Source organism: Kogia breviceps, chromosome 10 (assembly GCF_026419965.1).
Source record: "Kogia breviceps isolate mKogBre1 chromosome 10, mKogBre1 haplotype 1, whole genome shotgun sequence".
Classification (NCBI taxonomy): domain Eukaryota; kingdom Metazoa; phylum Chordata; class Mammalia; order Artiodactyla; family Physeteridae; genus Kogia; species Kogia breviceps.
The window spans coordinates 67,181,450-67,197,379 of record NC_081319.1 but is presented as its reverse complement, the minus strand read 5'-3'; the positions used below and the strand labels follow the sequence as shown (position 1 = coordinate 67,197,379).

Sequence of the window (15,930 nt, the reverse complement as noted above, 5' to 3'; positions counted from 1 at the left end):
GGGTGCTTCCAATGGGTTAATCCATTGGAAGGATTTTAGTTGGGACTGACGTCATCAGATCACCTGTGGGAAAGCAACGTTATAGTTTAGAGAGAACAGCATTTAGAAGTAGACAAGAAGGTCATGGGGACAGTCCAGAAAAAAATGATTGCAGATTATTACAGATTTTCACTAGGTTCAGAGCAGTGGGAATAGAGACTTGGGATCTACATTATATATTTCAGAGATGGCGCTCACAGGATCTGGTGGATGACTAATAACGGCACAAAGGATGGAGGAAATCTAGGATGACTCCAAGGTCATTAGCTCAGGCAGATTGTGTGTCCTTCAGCACAGTGGGAGGAATATGGGAGGAAGAGGTCCACCAGCAGAGAGGGAGAAGGGCCCTGAGTTCAGTGTTGCTTTTATTGCAAATGAGGAACTTGTGGATCAACCAGGAGATAGGTATCCACCAGCAGATGGTGGTTTTGGAGCTCAGCAGAGAGATCTGGACTGAAGATGCAGGTTTCAGAGTCATTGGCAAGCGGAAGTTGAAGATGAGGTGATGACTGACTTTGCCTGAATATTGTATAGAGCAGAGGTTCTGGGGGTCTGGGGTGGGAAGAGGTTACCTGGGAATTTCCCCGTCTGAAAATATTTAGGTTTAGTTGACCTAAAGAACATGTTAGATACGTGTTCCATATGGGCAGTAGCAGCTTTATTGAGACTCATTGAGAGCATAGAAGCCTCCCCCAGGGGAGGAGGAGCCTCCCCCTGTGTGTGTCTGATATCATCTCTTGTGAGCCTCTGTGGAATCCACTTCTAGAACCCAGGATACACCCATTCACAGGTTTGACTTTCCTGCTAGATTCTGCCCTATTGGAAAGCCGGAACTTTGTCTTGTTCAAAGTATATCCCTAGTACTTAGCATAAGATCTGGCACGCAGGTTTTCAAGTATTTTATGAGTCAGATGATCTCACTTACTGTTGACTTCATTAGGTGTGGTTTGTCACTGATATTTTAGATGTGAGAAAAGGAGGCCCCACAAGATGAAGTAACCTGGTCATGTCACACAGCTAATGAGTGACTCAGCAAGTCTTCCGCCCCGTTGTCAGTGCAGGGCTCTCCCCTGTAGCACACGGCCTCTGCTCATTCCTGACCTGCCACCACCATCAAAAGGTGGGTGAGAGAGTGGCATGGACATATATACACTACCAAACGTAAAATAGATAGCTAGTGGGAAGCAGCCGCATAGCACAGGGAGATCAGCTCGGTGCTTTGTGACCACCTAGAGGGGTGGGATAGGGAGGGTGGGAGGGAGGGAGACGCAAGAGGGAAGACATATGGGAACATATGTATATGTATAGCTGATTCACTTTGTTATAAAGTAGAAACTAACACACCATTGTAAAGCAATTATACTCCAATAAAGATGCTAAAAAAAAAAAAAGGTGGGATGGGAGATTTGCAGCAACATGGATGGACCTGGAGATGATCATACTAAGTGAAGTCAGTCAGAAAGAGAAAGACAAATACCATATGATATCAATTATATGTGGAATCTAAAATATGATACAAATGAACTTATCTATGAAACAGAAACAGACTCACAAACACAGAGAACATACTTGTGGTTGCCAAGAGGGAGGGGGGTATGGAAGGGATGGACTGGGAGTTTGCGGTTAGCAGATGCTAACTATTACATATAGGATGGAATAACAACAAGACCCTACTGTATAGCACAGGGACCTATATTCAATACCTGTGATAAACCATAATGGAAAAGAATATGAAAAAGAATGTATATAAGTGTAACTGAATCACTTTGCTGCACAGCAGAAATTAACACAACATTGGAGATCAACTATACGTCAATTAAAAAAACTATTGAACAAAAAAATAAAAAGAAGAAAATAAAGTTGATAAACGGTTGTTAAAAAAAAAAGACTCTCATTAACCAAAAAATTGATAGGTGGATGCTGGATTTAATATAGCAAATATACACAAAGGAAAAACAGAAAAGTGCTGAGAAAGGAGGAGGGGGCTAGAATGGAAATTTTGTGACAGAAAAATGTAGAGGGGTCAGTAAGCTCCTCTGAGGTGGAAACATCTAATACCTGTCGGAGAACGTGGATTCTCCACTGGCCAGAGCTCCCCGAGGAAGCCTGCAGCTTCCAGAGCCTGTGGGTTCGAGTAGAGACCGGAAGACCCTTAGAAGCCAGGGAGGCTTGAGGGAGTTGGTCTGAGCCTGTATGGTCTCATGGAGGGATGCCAACTGGAGACTTGTCTTTGTGAAATAAGACAGTTAGGAAGAGGCACAAATCAGTAGGGTAAAGGGCCAGCAGTCACTCAAACTTCATCGGAATTAGTATGATCAGTTCACTATGTAACAAATAATAGTGCCTCCTCAGGTAAGAGGGTTGAGCTGGGGCGGGCTTAACGCCCTGGAGGAAGTGAAGGACAGAGGTGACCTGAGGCAGGAGAGGGGTACAGAGGTCAGAAAGGTGCCAACTGTGCCATTACAGAAAACTTGCTAATGGCCTACCATGCCCCAGGAAAGGGGAAAGAATTCTCTTTCTCTTACCACAGACCTGGAAGCCTTACGGACATTCCTGGGTCCTTCCTTTCCCTCCTCTACCCTTCAGGGTTCCTTGTTCATCCTCTACCTAAAACAGCTGTTTTTATAGTTATCTGAGTTGACCCCTTGATTTAAGCCCACGAAGGGAAATAACACTTAACTTTAATCAGACATACTGGCTACTTTTAAAATTATTTCATCTCATTCTTATAACAATCCTTAGGGCAAGAACTACCACCATCTTCAGGAAACCAAGGCCTAGAAAGATAAACATTTTGTTCAGATTCACAAAGCACCAAGGAGCAGAGAAGAATTTCAGATCCAGGTCTCTCTAAATCCAAAATCTGTCCTCCAGACACTGCCTGTGTCCCACGAGGCCCAGGATCATGTCTAGCATCTTGTTTTCCGCTCAGAGTACGCAGCATGGTAACCTGCATGTGGTAAGTGCTCAATTCATATTTACTGAATTGATTTTGAGTTGGTCAATCTTTCTTTGGGGGTGTCGATTTTTATTGAATTGACCTCAGGGTCACTGAGAATGTATGCTATCAGGGGTGTACCCGAGGCAAATCTTGTCTCTTCTCAGATTCTCTCGGCTGCCTCCCCTCCCCTCCCCCACTCCACTCCCTCCACTCCGAATTTAGATTAAAGGTCACATTCAGGATATTGGATCTGGCTGAATGGCCAGATGACACAAGACTGAAATGTGGGGGAATTAGGTCCCAGTGGGATGAAACTCAACCAATGGTAGGTGGAGAGAGAGGGAGCCAGGCGGATAAATCTTGTCCTTTCTTTTCTTGACACCTGTGGAGAAAGTCCCTGATACTGGAGAACAGAACCACGCTCAGCACAGAGCTGTGCTTTCTGAGCGGGTTGGGAAGTGGTGGCCAGCACGGTAACTCATTGCCTCACCCGGCCTTGCATTTTTCCTTACCTCACCTCTTTTTCCTCACCTGCACTGCCCTGGGCTTTCACCTCCCAAGGAAAATGACAGCACCAAGACAAGGAATAAAGAGATACATTATATGTCATTATAGGAATAATCCAAGAAACTCTAACAAACATGTACTTATATGTACCTAGCAACAGAGACATGAAATATAAAGAAAAAAAATTGATGCCACAGGGAGAGATGGGCAAACTCTAAATCATAGTGAGAGGTTTTAATGCACCTCAGAGGCTGATAGAAAGATTTCAGTACTTCTCCCTTTGAAGCTGAGAGATCAGGAAAAAAAAGAAACAGTAAGTCTATGCCAGATTTAAATGGGAAAAACATGCAACGTATCTTTGAAAACTCAAAGGAGACTGGAATTCTATTCAACAGTTATAGTTTCTATGGACATATAGGTTTTGAGAGTTCAAAAAATTTTTTAGGACATTACAACTTTATAAGTATGGGGAGCCCGGTCCACACCCTTACCCCACCCCTGGAGGGACTGTTCTGTGTGTCAGTAGAAGGTAGGCCTTGGAAGGTTTGTGGTTTTTGCCCCCAGCCTCCTACATTAACTCTATCCACGTGGTGAGTCCCTACTTTCCAAGCAGAGTTAACTCTGAGCACTTCCAGAGAAGTGTGAAAAAGTTGTTGTGTTGTTAACACCTTTACTGAGTTATGCATTTGAGATTCTTGGTGGTCTTTTTTTTTTTTTTTGCGGTACGCGGACCTCTCACTGTTGTGGCCTCTCCCGTTGCGGAGCACAGGCTCCGGACAAGCAGGCTCAGCGGCCATGGCTCACGGGCCCAGCCGCTCCGCGCCACGTGGGATCCTCCCGGACCGGGGCACGAACCCATGTCCCCTGCATCGGCAGGCGGACTCTCAACCACTGCGCCACCAAGGAAGCCCACTTGGTGGTCTTTTACACGAGTGAATAAGCAAGGGAGTAAGTGTAAAATTTGACCCTGTCAGAGAGTTTTTCGCTTCTTCTCTGTATTCATTTGCTATTAATTTGAATTCCTTTCTCCCTGAACAGCTTGTTGTTTGGAGTTTGCCAAGGACACATTTTATTAATTTAGAAAACACTTTTAATTTTTTTCTCATTATAAAAGCAATACTTAGGGAACTGTCCTCCTGGTCCGGTGGGTAGGACTCCATGCTCCCAATGCAGGAGGCCTGGGTTCGATCCCTGTAAATCCTGCATGCATGCTTCAACTAAGAGTTTGCATGCTGCAACTAAGATCCCATGTGCCGCAACTAAGTCCTGGTGCAGCCTAAATAAATACATAAATAAATAAATAAATAAATAAATAAATAAAAAGCAATACTTGTTCACTGTGCAAGACTCAGTAAATACAGAAAAGGAGAAAGAAGGCAATCAAATGCATTTATTATCCTACCACTCAGGGGCAGCCACTTTCACTTTTTTTTTTTTTGGCCAAGCCTCGAGGCAGGCAGGATCTTAGTTCCCCTACCAGGGATCAAACCCATGCCCCCCTGTAGTGGAAGCGCAGAGTCCTAACCACTGGACTGCCAGGGAAGTACCCACTTTCACATTTTATCTGACCCCTATGACAACTTTTTGAAGCTCACTAACTGGACTTTCTGAAGACCTCAGGCCTGGCCTTCTCCTCCACCTCCACCCTTCTGCCCTGCTTCTTGCCTCTCCCCTCCTCCATTTCCTTTACAGCTGCCACTTAGCACTAAATAACAAACCGCGCCCCCAAATTAAAATTGTAAACGTCACTATGAATATTGTATTAACTCAGAAAATTTAGGTGGGACAGATCCACAGGTGAAGATGTGAATTTGCCGAACAAATCTGATATGAAAGGTAACTACTAGCACAGGTCATCTGAGTAATGAATTGGATGAGAACCAGGAAAGAGTAAGTTCCAGGGTTACCAAAAAAGCTCACTTTCCCCAGCTTTACAGAGTTGGCAGTCCGGACTTTTCTAGAGCAAAGGCTACCTTGCTTACTGTGTCCTAATAATAATGGTACACGGCACACAGCACTCATATGCACCAAACCCTGTTAGAAGTGCTTTATATATACTGGGAATTCCCTGGTGGTCCAGTGGTTAGGACTCAGCGCTTTCAGTGCCGGGGCCAGGGTTCAAACCCTGGTTGGGGAACTAAGATCCTGCAAGCCATGTGGCGCAACCCCCCCCCCCAAAAGTACTTTATGTACATTAGATTCATGATGCTATCACTCCCATTTTGCAGATGAGGACACTGAGGCACAGAAAGATTAAGTGACTTGCTCAGTGTTGTGAAGCTATCAAGAAACACAGCTGGGATTTGAACACTGGCTGTCTGTTTCTAGAACCTGTAGTTTCAAACCCCTGTGCCATGCTGACTCTAAAGCGCTTTCATAGGCTTTAAGCTATGATTTCCACAGTGTTGGATGTGAGACAATTTTAGGTGGTTCTTGGAGAAATTTTTTAAAATACCATGTCTTTCATGTCTGTCAGAAAAAAAATTCTTGCACAAGTATAATGTCACAGATGTTTTCACATAGGATGAATAAAGTTTAAAAGTCAGCTCCAAGAAAAATATTAATAACAGTAAAAATAGTATGAAAAGTTTGCAGAGATAATAAAAGTGACATGCTAGTGAAATCTGGGAAACACTTAATTTAAAAATCAAAACCAAGGCCCCATCTCCAACACAATGAGGCACCTGGGGGAGATTTCCCACCAGCAGAGAGTGGCTCGAAGGTTCAAAGGTGGTGGGCTCAGACCTACTGTATAGCACAGCGAACTATACTCAATACTCTGTAATAACCTATATGGGAAAAGAATCTGAAAAAGTCGATATATATACATGTGTGTGTATGTATATATATATGACTTAATTGCTTTCCCGTACACCTGAAATTAACATAACATTGTAAATCAACTATACTTCAATAAAAAAATAAATTAATTTAAAAAAAGTACCACTCTTTACTCTCCCATAAATTACAATCCTATTAGTTTTTAAGATATTTTCTGCCTTGAAAAGTTGTCAGTGTGGGTTTCTGAGGTTCTACCCAAGGGGCAGGCAGGGAGCTGACAGTTATTGCATAACTAATCCTTACAATATTTTTATTGACTTGCCGAGAAATATGTTAGAAATAATATTGATACAAGATTGTGTGCAGTTTTTATGACCAGTGCTTCGGCCGTGGGCTGGTTACATGAGAGGCATACAGACCCCCTGTCGCTGAGCTGTACCAGAATCTCCCCCCAGAGGGGTCAAGGTCAGGATGGACAGTGTGTCTTGGCAGCTCTGGTAGCCGTTTGCAGTGGATAAAATACACATGTATTTTAAACAAAACGTGTTTTGTCTGCCCCTCCTTGAAACTTATGCTTCAATGACTTGATTGATGCTGTAATCTTACAAAACTCTTGGCTGTACAGAAGTTGAAAGAATTTTTTCAATTTTTTACTTAGGTCCTCTTTTTGACAATGCAGGAGGCATTTTTTCCTCTAGTCTCAGTTACAGAAATAGATCGTTTTATTTTAGCAGATTGTGAAAATACTCCTTGTTTTCATACAATAAAACTCAGAGCCCAATGAGTAACCCTCTGTCTTAGCCATCAGCAGCTCTCATGTCTCACATACACAGGACCTAGAGAATGCAGTTTTTGACTGCTGTCTCATAATTTTCCCACTTATTTTTCATTTGGCTTATATTTTTCATTCTTTTATTCAAAATTGTGTTTTCTTCCATGGCACATATATCCGTATAATCCATTTTATGTCTTACATGGAATAAACCGAAGGTAAATAAGGAAAATTATTATTTCCCAAGCATTAAATAGATTATGACTCAAATTGCTAAAGGCAGGGAAACCGTAGAAAGTGTTTTTTTTTACTGCCAATCACCATTAATTTGGCTTTATGAGTCAAACCTAATGTATGCATCTTTTCCAATCCTACTCCCAGACATACATATTCATGGTACATTTGACAGCCTGCTTCTCCCCTGGTGCTTTATGTCTCAATAACAGAACTAATTGCCTGGGTGTGGAGCCCATGCAAGCAAGCCTTTTTTTTTTTTTTTTTCCCCTATAAAGACTGCCCAATCTATTTTAGACAGGGTCTGGATATTTGTGGTAATAGGCACGATTCTCTTGTTCTGTTACAGTTCACGGTCATTCTGATCATAGATCTATTTAAAGCTTTAAAAAAAAGCTGAAGAAATTCACAGCATGAAGAAAGAAGTAGGAAAACCAAAGTGCTAGTCAAAACACTTTCCTGAGACTCGTGTGTAAAGGCCTAAATAAACATCTTTGCCTTGTCCTTGTCAAACTATTTTTGGTTTAGCCTTTTAATTAACCTGTCATCAGTACATTTTTAGAATCCCGCTCTACCCTCTGTTGATTCTGAAGATGCGGGGAAGTTGCATACACACCTCAAGATCTCAGTGATCACTTTAGACTCAAGTTTTATTTGCCAGGGACACAGGGAGCTCACGTGTGGGCTTCTGGGGGTCTACAAACTCGTATGCAGAATTTAAAAAAATTTATTTAAGTGTAGTTGATTTACAATGTTATGTTAATTTCTACTGTACAGCAAAGTGACTTAGTTTTATATATATATATATATATACATTCTTTTTCATATTCTTTTTCATTATGGTTTATTACAGGATGTTGAATATAGTTCCCTGTGCTATACAGTAGGACCTTGTTGTTTATGTATCCTTATGTAATAGTTTGCATCTGCTCATCCCAAATTCCCAATCCATCCCCCCACCCATTCACCTCCCCCTTGGCAACCACAAGTCTGTTCTCTATGTCTGTGAGTCTGTTTCTGTTTCATAGATAAGTTCATTTGTGTCATATTTTAAATTCCACATATAAATGATATCATACGGTATTTGTCTTTCTCTGTCTTACTTCACTTAGTATGATAATCTCTAGGTCCATCCATGTTGCTGTAAATGGCATTATTTCATTCTTTTTTAATACAGTAATATTCCATTGTGTGTGTGTGTGTGTGTGTGTGTGTGTGTGTATCACATCTTCTTTATCCATTCATCTGTCGATCAGCCATCAGTTCTTAAATGCTCTTGTCTGCAATGACCAGGAGGCCATGAGGGAAACAAGGATAGTTCTGGTCTCATCCAGGCCTTCCAGGAGTCACAGTCTGATCAAACCTACATGTGCAAGAGAATCAGCTAGGGATCCTATTCAAATGCAGATTCTGATCTCATAGTTGTGGGGTGGGGCCATTTTCTTCTACATAGAAAGAGTAATTATTAGTCATATCAGATACTTTACACATGTGCCTTACTCGAAGCAAGCAAACTCAATGATGGCAAATCTGGACTTATTAAACAGGTAACCAGGAGCTGATCATTTGCTATTGTAAGGAATGCACCGTTTAGTACATCGGGTCCCCTGCTTTGCTCACACTGCAATCACCTGGGAATCTTTAAAAATCTCCTCCTGCCTGGCCCCCACCCCCAGACACACTGATTTAATTGGTCAGTGGGCCATAGGAATTGACAAGCTCCCCAGGAAATTCTAGAGCACAGCAAAGCTTAGGAACCACTGATCTAATAGCCACCATCATTGTCTCCGCATCTTGTAACTTTTGAAAGTGATTAGCAAAGTCAAGATAGAAACCTCGATCTGCCTGAGCCCTGAGCCTCCTCCTACCAAAAGAGAACGTCTGAGCTTTCAACTCAAACACTTTATACCCATTTTTTTTTTTTTTTTTTTTTTTTTTTTTGCGGTATGCGGGCCTCTCACTGTTGTGGCCTCTCCCGCTGCGGAGCACAGGCTCCGGACGCACAGGCCCAGCGGCCACGGCCCACGGGCCCAGCCGCTCCGCGGCACGCGGGATCCTCCCGGACCAGGGCACGAACCCGCGTCCCCTGCACCGGCAGGCGGACTCCCAACCACTGCGCCACCAGGGAAGCCCTATACCCATTTTTTGTGAGTTTCTCTGAAATGTTTTCTAGGACTTAACTCTTACATTTTCCTATTATGATAAAGGCCGGTCTTGATACTGAAGCAAAGCCAGAATAAATTAGTTGTGCAGGGTGACATAAAACCTATATTGCTAAGTATAATCCTAAGTGGTGCAAAGAACAAAGAATAGTTCAAAGCAGTATTAACAACTGCTTCGTAAACAGGTAATGAAAGTTTCCTGTAAAAATATGTAAGATCCTAAAAGTGGGTTCTGGACCCAATTTCCAACATGTGGCTGAGGTGTTTTTCTCCACACCAACAAGCAGTTCTTTAGACACCCACAGGTTAGCGGCCCTCCCCTCTCACTTCTGATGCCAATCAAATGCCCAGGCTTCTGCCTGGCCCACTAGAGGTCAAAGGTTCCAATGATCCCAGCTGTGGGTTCTATTAATTTGCTCACAGAACTCAGAGAAACATTTTACTTACTAGACCACCAGTTTATCATAAAAGAATGTTACTTGGGAACAGCCAGACGACAGCAATGCATAGGGTAAGGTATGTGGGAAAGGGTGTGGGGCTTCCATGCTCTCTGAGAAGGACCCCCGCCCCCATCTCCATGTGTTCACCAACTGGAGGCTCTCAGAACCCAGTCCTTTTGGGTTTTTATGGAGGCTGTGTTACACAGGCACGATTGATCGAATCAATTGCTGATTGATTCAACCTCTAGCCCCTCTCCTCTCCCTGGAGGTCAGGGATGAGACGGAAAGGTCCAACCCTCTAATCACGTGATTTATATTCCTGGCAACCATATAGTGTTTCTGGATAAAAGGACTAGAAATAGAACATAACAGTGAACTAGCTAGACTAGAGAGTCAGACTCCTGTTTGGGTCCCAGTTTTTCCATTTATAACCTCATGACCTGGGACCAGGATTCACGGGACATGGAAGGTGGGTACCGTCAGGCCTCAACCTCAGGATGATGGCTTTCAGGACCCACCACAGCTGTGGCCTCTGGGTCACCTAGGGCAGAACTTCCCAAAGTCTAGTGTGGGAATCACCGGGGTGTCGGGGGCTGGGGTGGTGGTGGACTCAGAATGCAGATTCTGATTTAGCAAGTCTGGGATTTGGCCGGAGATTCTGCATTTCCAACAAACTCCTGGTGATCCACTGCTGTTGTACAGACCACACTTAGAGAGGATCTAAATTTCCTTAGTACGAGAGCTACTCAATTTCCGGTTTTGGTGCTCGACCGACATCCTGGTTCTTTCTCTGTTTCTGTGTCCCTCCACGTATCTGTAGCTTCTGTTCCTCTTCTAACTGCCTGCATCTTAATTACAACTAATTACAAATTTCCACAAGGGAAAAGATCGAAGTGATTCATCTCAAGGTGGTGGAAATATAGGCACCTTTAAAAATAGTCTTTCATCCTTTCTAATATTCTTTCATCTTTCTAAATATTCTTTCATCTTTCAGACCTTCTAAATGTTCTTTCATGAGCTAGCATAACTTGCATCATCAGAAAAAAAATATTTTCTCCTGTTTGGAAAGAAGCACATTATCCCTTTGCTGCCTTATGTGCAATGCTGGCCAAACTTAAGCCCTTCAGAAACCCACAGAGTTGGAGAGGAAAATACAGATTTGAAAGGCAGGAACTAGAACCCAAGGGACTAAATGACACATCCTAAGGACACAGCCAGCATCTTTGGAAGGAATTGCAGGATTCCAGAGGGTCCAGCAAATGGCATCCAAACTTGACGAGCCCTGCTCTCCTGGCCTGAGGAGATTTTTGATGTTCTTGTGTGTCAGGGGGTCTGACCCCACGCTACAGCTTTGAGGGTTTATTTTGGAAGAGAGCAGGAGAGTTTTGTCAACTCTGTGGTGGCTTCTGTCTTTAGACAAGCTTGCAAAAATTCCACTGCCTGCCATGCACAGTCCCTTGTCATGTGAACACAGTTAAAATGCAAGAGAAGCTTATCTGAGCGTGTCCACAGCAGCTAGAATCGGCCTGTGGGTAACTAAAAGGCCTAAGAAGATTCTTCTGCAGATTTGTGCTAATTACTGGCTCAGGACTTGACTGGCACAAGATGGCATGTTCTACCAGCCTTTTCTATTTTGCAGTCAGTAACTTTGTCAGAGAAACAAGTGCCTAACATAATGTAGGGTGTAAATTGACTTACAGTTTTCCCCTTCTGTGGAAAGCTCCAGGATTTGACTGAAAACTGCTTCATAAAATGGTCCAAAGACTCGCAGACCTCTCAGCACTTCAGAGCTGAAGGGTGGTTCCACTTTTGTTATGCTTCTGACTCTGTTTCTACAAAAGAAAGGGCTTTCCTGAGCCTGGGGCCTTGCCCTCCCCACTGGTCACTAGCCTTTAACAGCAGCTGCATGAGAGCATTGTTTTCGGGACTCAGGGGCCCTGGAAATCAGCTGATCCTGCCTCCTGTGGACCCTCATCTCCCACCCTCCAGTAGATGTCATGTAAAACTGCACTTGCCTGAAGATTGACCCTAAAGTTCCCTGCTCATATTTTAGTGGGAAGGACCACCCTCCATACTGCCCTTTGAAAGGTTCTACCAGTCCGACCCCAGTTTTCCTGCTGGGGGTGCTCAGAGCACACAGAGCTGCCAGTAGCATCGTATGAGCTGCTGAAGGTCTCAGACAGGCAATGGCAAGGACCACACTGCATTTCCCAATTCAGCGCAGGAACCATATGCACGTCGCAGACATTATCCCATTGTGTAATTGGAGCCCATTGACATGTATAGATATTTCTAACTAAGCCATAGCAATTGTTTTCCATGTTGGTTTGTTTTGCTGGCATTCCCACTTCATCCCCGCCCCAAACCTTCGAACACCAGCCTCTCCTCCTTGGTGTCATAAAGACTTTCTGTGGTGGCTTGAGGCTGTTTGCTTCCTTGTTCTGTGCCTTGCCACAGTGGTTCAGAAAAAGCAAATTAAAACAAGGGGGAAAGTCAGCGTGATTCTAGAAGGAAGGACAGAGGAAACAAGGCCCACCCTAGTGGCAGAGCTGAAGAGTGTCTTCAGGAGAACAGAAAGGTCTAATGGGTAATTTTTCATGTCCGCTGACCTTGGACAATGCAAATCCCCTCTGCTGTCTGTCACCTAAAATCTTCAGTAAAGGATATGGTTCTGACTGATGATTTTGTGTGACTGAAAATATGTAAGAGCATGTGAAGATTTGCTGCATTCCAGGTTCTGGTGGATGTGAAGAAAACACAGCACTCCCAGGCAGAAGGGCTGGAAGATGGGGGACCATGGGTGTGTTTGCCCAGGTCGTGCGCTGCCTGCAGAAGCCCTCTTCACGTTGGAGGTGAATGTTGCCCCCAAAAGTGTCACGTTCTCAACCTGCACAGCCATCTGTGGGGGCCCTAAACCAAAGGTCAGCTGTTAAGTGGATTTGCCTTTTTATATCAACACAGTTACAGAGCATCTCCTGTGTATATGGCTAGAATTTTATTCTTGCCCTGGGGTTTCCCATATGATGTAGGGAAGGTGAAATGAAATGCAGAGATAAAAATATAACATAGCATATGCTAAGTGTCACATGAGTGGTGCAGAAAAGTCTTCTGAGAAACTCTAGTCCCATTAGATGCTCTGTGAAGTGTCCCAGAGTGCATTAAGCTGGGGAAACGCTCACAGGGGGCCCCTTCCTTGGAGATTCTCTGTGTATATTAGCCTATGAAGGCTGGGGGGTGTCTGCTGCAATGTAATCTGCAGACCTTTTGTTAATGCCAAGTTGTTAATGCCATTTATTTGAACATGGAACACATTTTTGTATAAAACCAATGAAACATTCCAAGAAAATGGGGAGATGCTGTTTTAGAGGATACACACTGAGGATTTAAGGATGGAAGAAATCACCCTGGGCTGGCATCACTGTTTTAGGGAAGCATTTCAGGGAAGCAAAGGAAAAGCAGCTCAGCCTCCCGAGATCGGCAACAGTCAGATGAGCAGAGCCAGGGAGGGAAGAGAATGCTCGAGAACCATGACAGCAAGGAACACACACACACACACACACACACATGCACAATACACGCACACACACATACACACATATACATATATACACAGACATAAGTACACACATACACAGACACATATACATATACACACATACACACACATACATACACACAGAGACACACAGGCATACACAGACATACAAACACTACTGTACCACAAGGGATTTCAGTGTCCCGGCTGCCAGTGAAGAGTTGTGTTGAGGTTGCCTGGAAGATCCCATCAGCCTGTATCATTGTATCATCTTAGGTCCTGGAATAATCATCTTAGAGGGAACCTAGTCTTAATGGTGGTAGAATTGCTATTAAACTTAGGTTTCCAAAATATCTTACTCTTAAAAACAAATCAACAGGTTAATCATGTGACAAAATGGCACAAGTTCTTATTTTTTACCCATTTCTTCTGGTATTTTTAAGTGATCCACAGTGAATAAGCTGGCATTTCTTAGTCTATTATACAGAATAAAAGTATTCCCCTCCTATTACCCCTTTAATTGGTTATACTCATTAGGAATCACTTTGGATAACTGTAGAAAAATAAGTAAGATTAAGAACTTCATTTCCATTATACCTTTAGGCAAGGCAGAGATTTTATGAGGCTTTTAAAGGTAAGAATAAAACAATGAAATGTATGTTACCAGAGGGTGTGGAGAAAAGGGAACCCTTCTACACTGTTGGTGGGAATGTAAGTTGGTGCAGCCACTATGGAGAACAATATGAAGGTTCCTAAAAAAACTAAAAATAGAGTTGCCATATGATCCAACATATGGCAACTCTATTTTTAGTTTTTTTAGGAACCTTCATATATCCAGACAAAACTATAATTTGAAAAGATATATGCACCCCTATGTTTATAGCAGCACTATTTACAATAGCCAAGACAGGGAAACAACCTAAATGTCCATGAATGGATAAAGAAGATGTGGTACATATATACAATGGAATATTACTCAGCCATAAAAGTGAGTGAAATAGTGCCATTTGCAGCAACATGGATGGACCTAGAGATTATTGTATTAAGTGAGGTAAGACTGACAGAGAAAGACAAATACCATATGGTACCACTTGTATGTGGAACCTAAAATACGACAACAAATGAACATATCCATGAAACAGAAACAGACTCACAGACATAGAGAACAGAGTTGTGGTTGACAAGGGGGAAGGGGAGGGATAGAATGGGAGTTTGGGATTAGCAGATGCAAACTATTATATATAGAATGGATAAACGACAAGGTCTTACTGTATAGCACTATGAACTGTATTCAATATCCTGTAATAAGCCATAATGGAAAAGAAAAACAAATGTCGAAAAAAGAAATGTATGTTACCAAACTGAACACAGTTATATTAATACTTTATCATTTAGAACAATGATTCTCAACTGGAGACAATTTTGCCCCCCACGGGACATTTGGTAATAACTGGAGACATTTTTGGATGTAACAGCTTGGGAGAGGGGTGCTTCTGGCATCTAGCAGGTAGAGGCAGGGATGTTGGTAAACATTCTATAATGCACAGGACACCCTATACGACAAAGAGTTATCCAACCTAAAATGTTAATAGTGCCAAGGTGAAAAAACTCTGATTTCCAGATACAGACAGGGTGGCTCAAAGCTGTCTTCTAGTTTCTAAAGTGAAATGTTTCATAGGTGTATGAACTGAGTTCTTGTTAAAAGAGGGCAAAAAATAAAAGTCACTGCATGAAGCGTCTCTAAATTTCATAGGGATAGAGTTGGTGGCATTCAGCTGATGGTAATGTAATCACTACTTCTGACTTCATTTTGGAGCACAGAGCTTAATTATACATGACAGCACCCATGGTGAGAAAAGAAAATTGTCATGATGGTACAAGAAGACCACCTTGAAAAGTCCTGGAAAAGTTTTAACAACAAAAGTGGTAGCCAGTGGAAATCAAAGCAATTGACGGTCACCTTGTTCCTAAAACAGCTGAACCCCCCTGGAGGCAACTGTCATCAGCGTGCTGTGTCAAAAAGGACCTTGTCAAGCAAAGGCTGTAACTGCCAACAGGTTCCCTGAGCAAGAGGGCGAGAGAAAGAGGTGAAAATTTCCATCATTCTGTGAATTGCTGAAACACAGAGCACAAAGCGGGAGGTGGACGTGACAGCTTTTAAGCAAACAACTGCTCTAGGTGAGCTGGGAATAGAGTGACCCCGCAGATTTTTTTAAAAAAATTTATTTATTTAATTAATTTATTTTTAGCTGCTTTGGGTCTTCGTTGCTGTGCACAGGCTTTCTCTAGTTGCGGCGAGCGGGGGCTACTCTTTGTTGAGGTGCACATTGAGGTGGTTTCTCTTGTTGCCGAGCACAGGCTCTAGGCGCACAGGCTTCAGTCGCTGTGGCACGTGGGTTCAGTAGTTGTGGCTTGTGGGCTCTAGAGCACAGGCTCAGTAGTTGTGGCGCATGGGCTTAGTTGCTCCGTGGCATATGGGATCTTCCTGGATCAGGGCTTGAACCCGTATCCCCTGCATT

At 43.0% G+C, this 15,930-nt stretch overlaps 1 long non-coding RNA gene across 1 annotated transcript in view; it reads left to right on the top strand.

Moving 5' to 3' along the window:
- LOC136792001 (uncharacterized) overlaps positions 1 to 15,930 on the top strand; it is an 81,843-nt gene that overhangs the window by 65,558 nt on the left and 355 nt on the right. The window contains exon 3 of the long non-coding RNA XR_010835039.1: positions 15,388 to 15,589. This is a non-coding gene — a long non-coding RNA (uncharacterized lncRNA). The remainder of the gene's footprint in view (positions 1 to 15,387; positions 15,590 to 15,930) is intronic.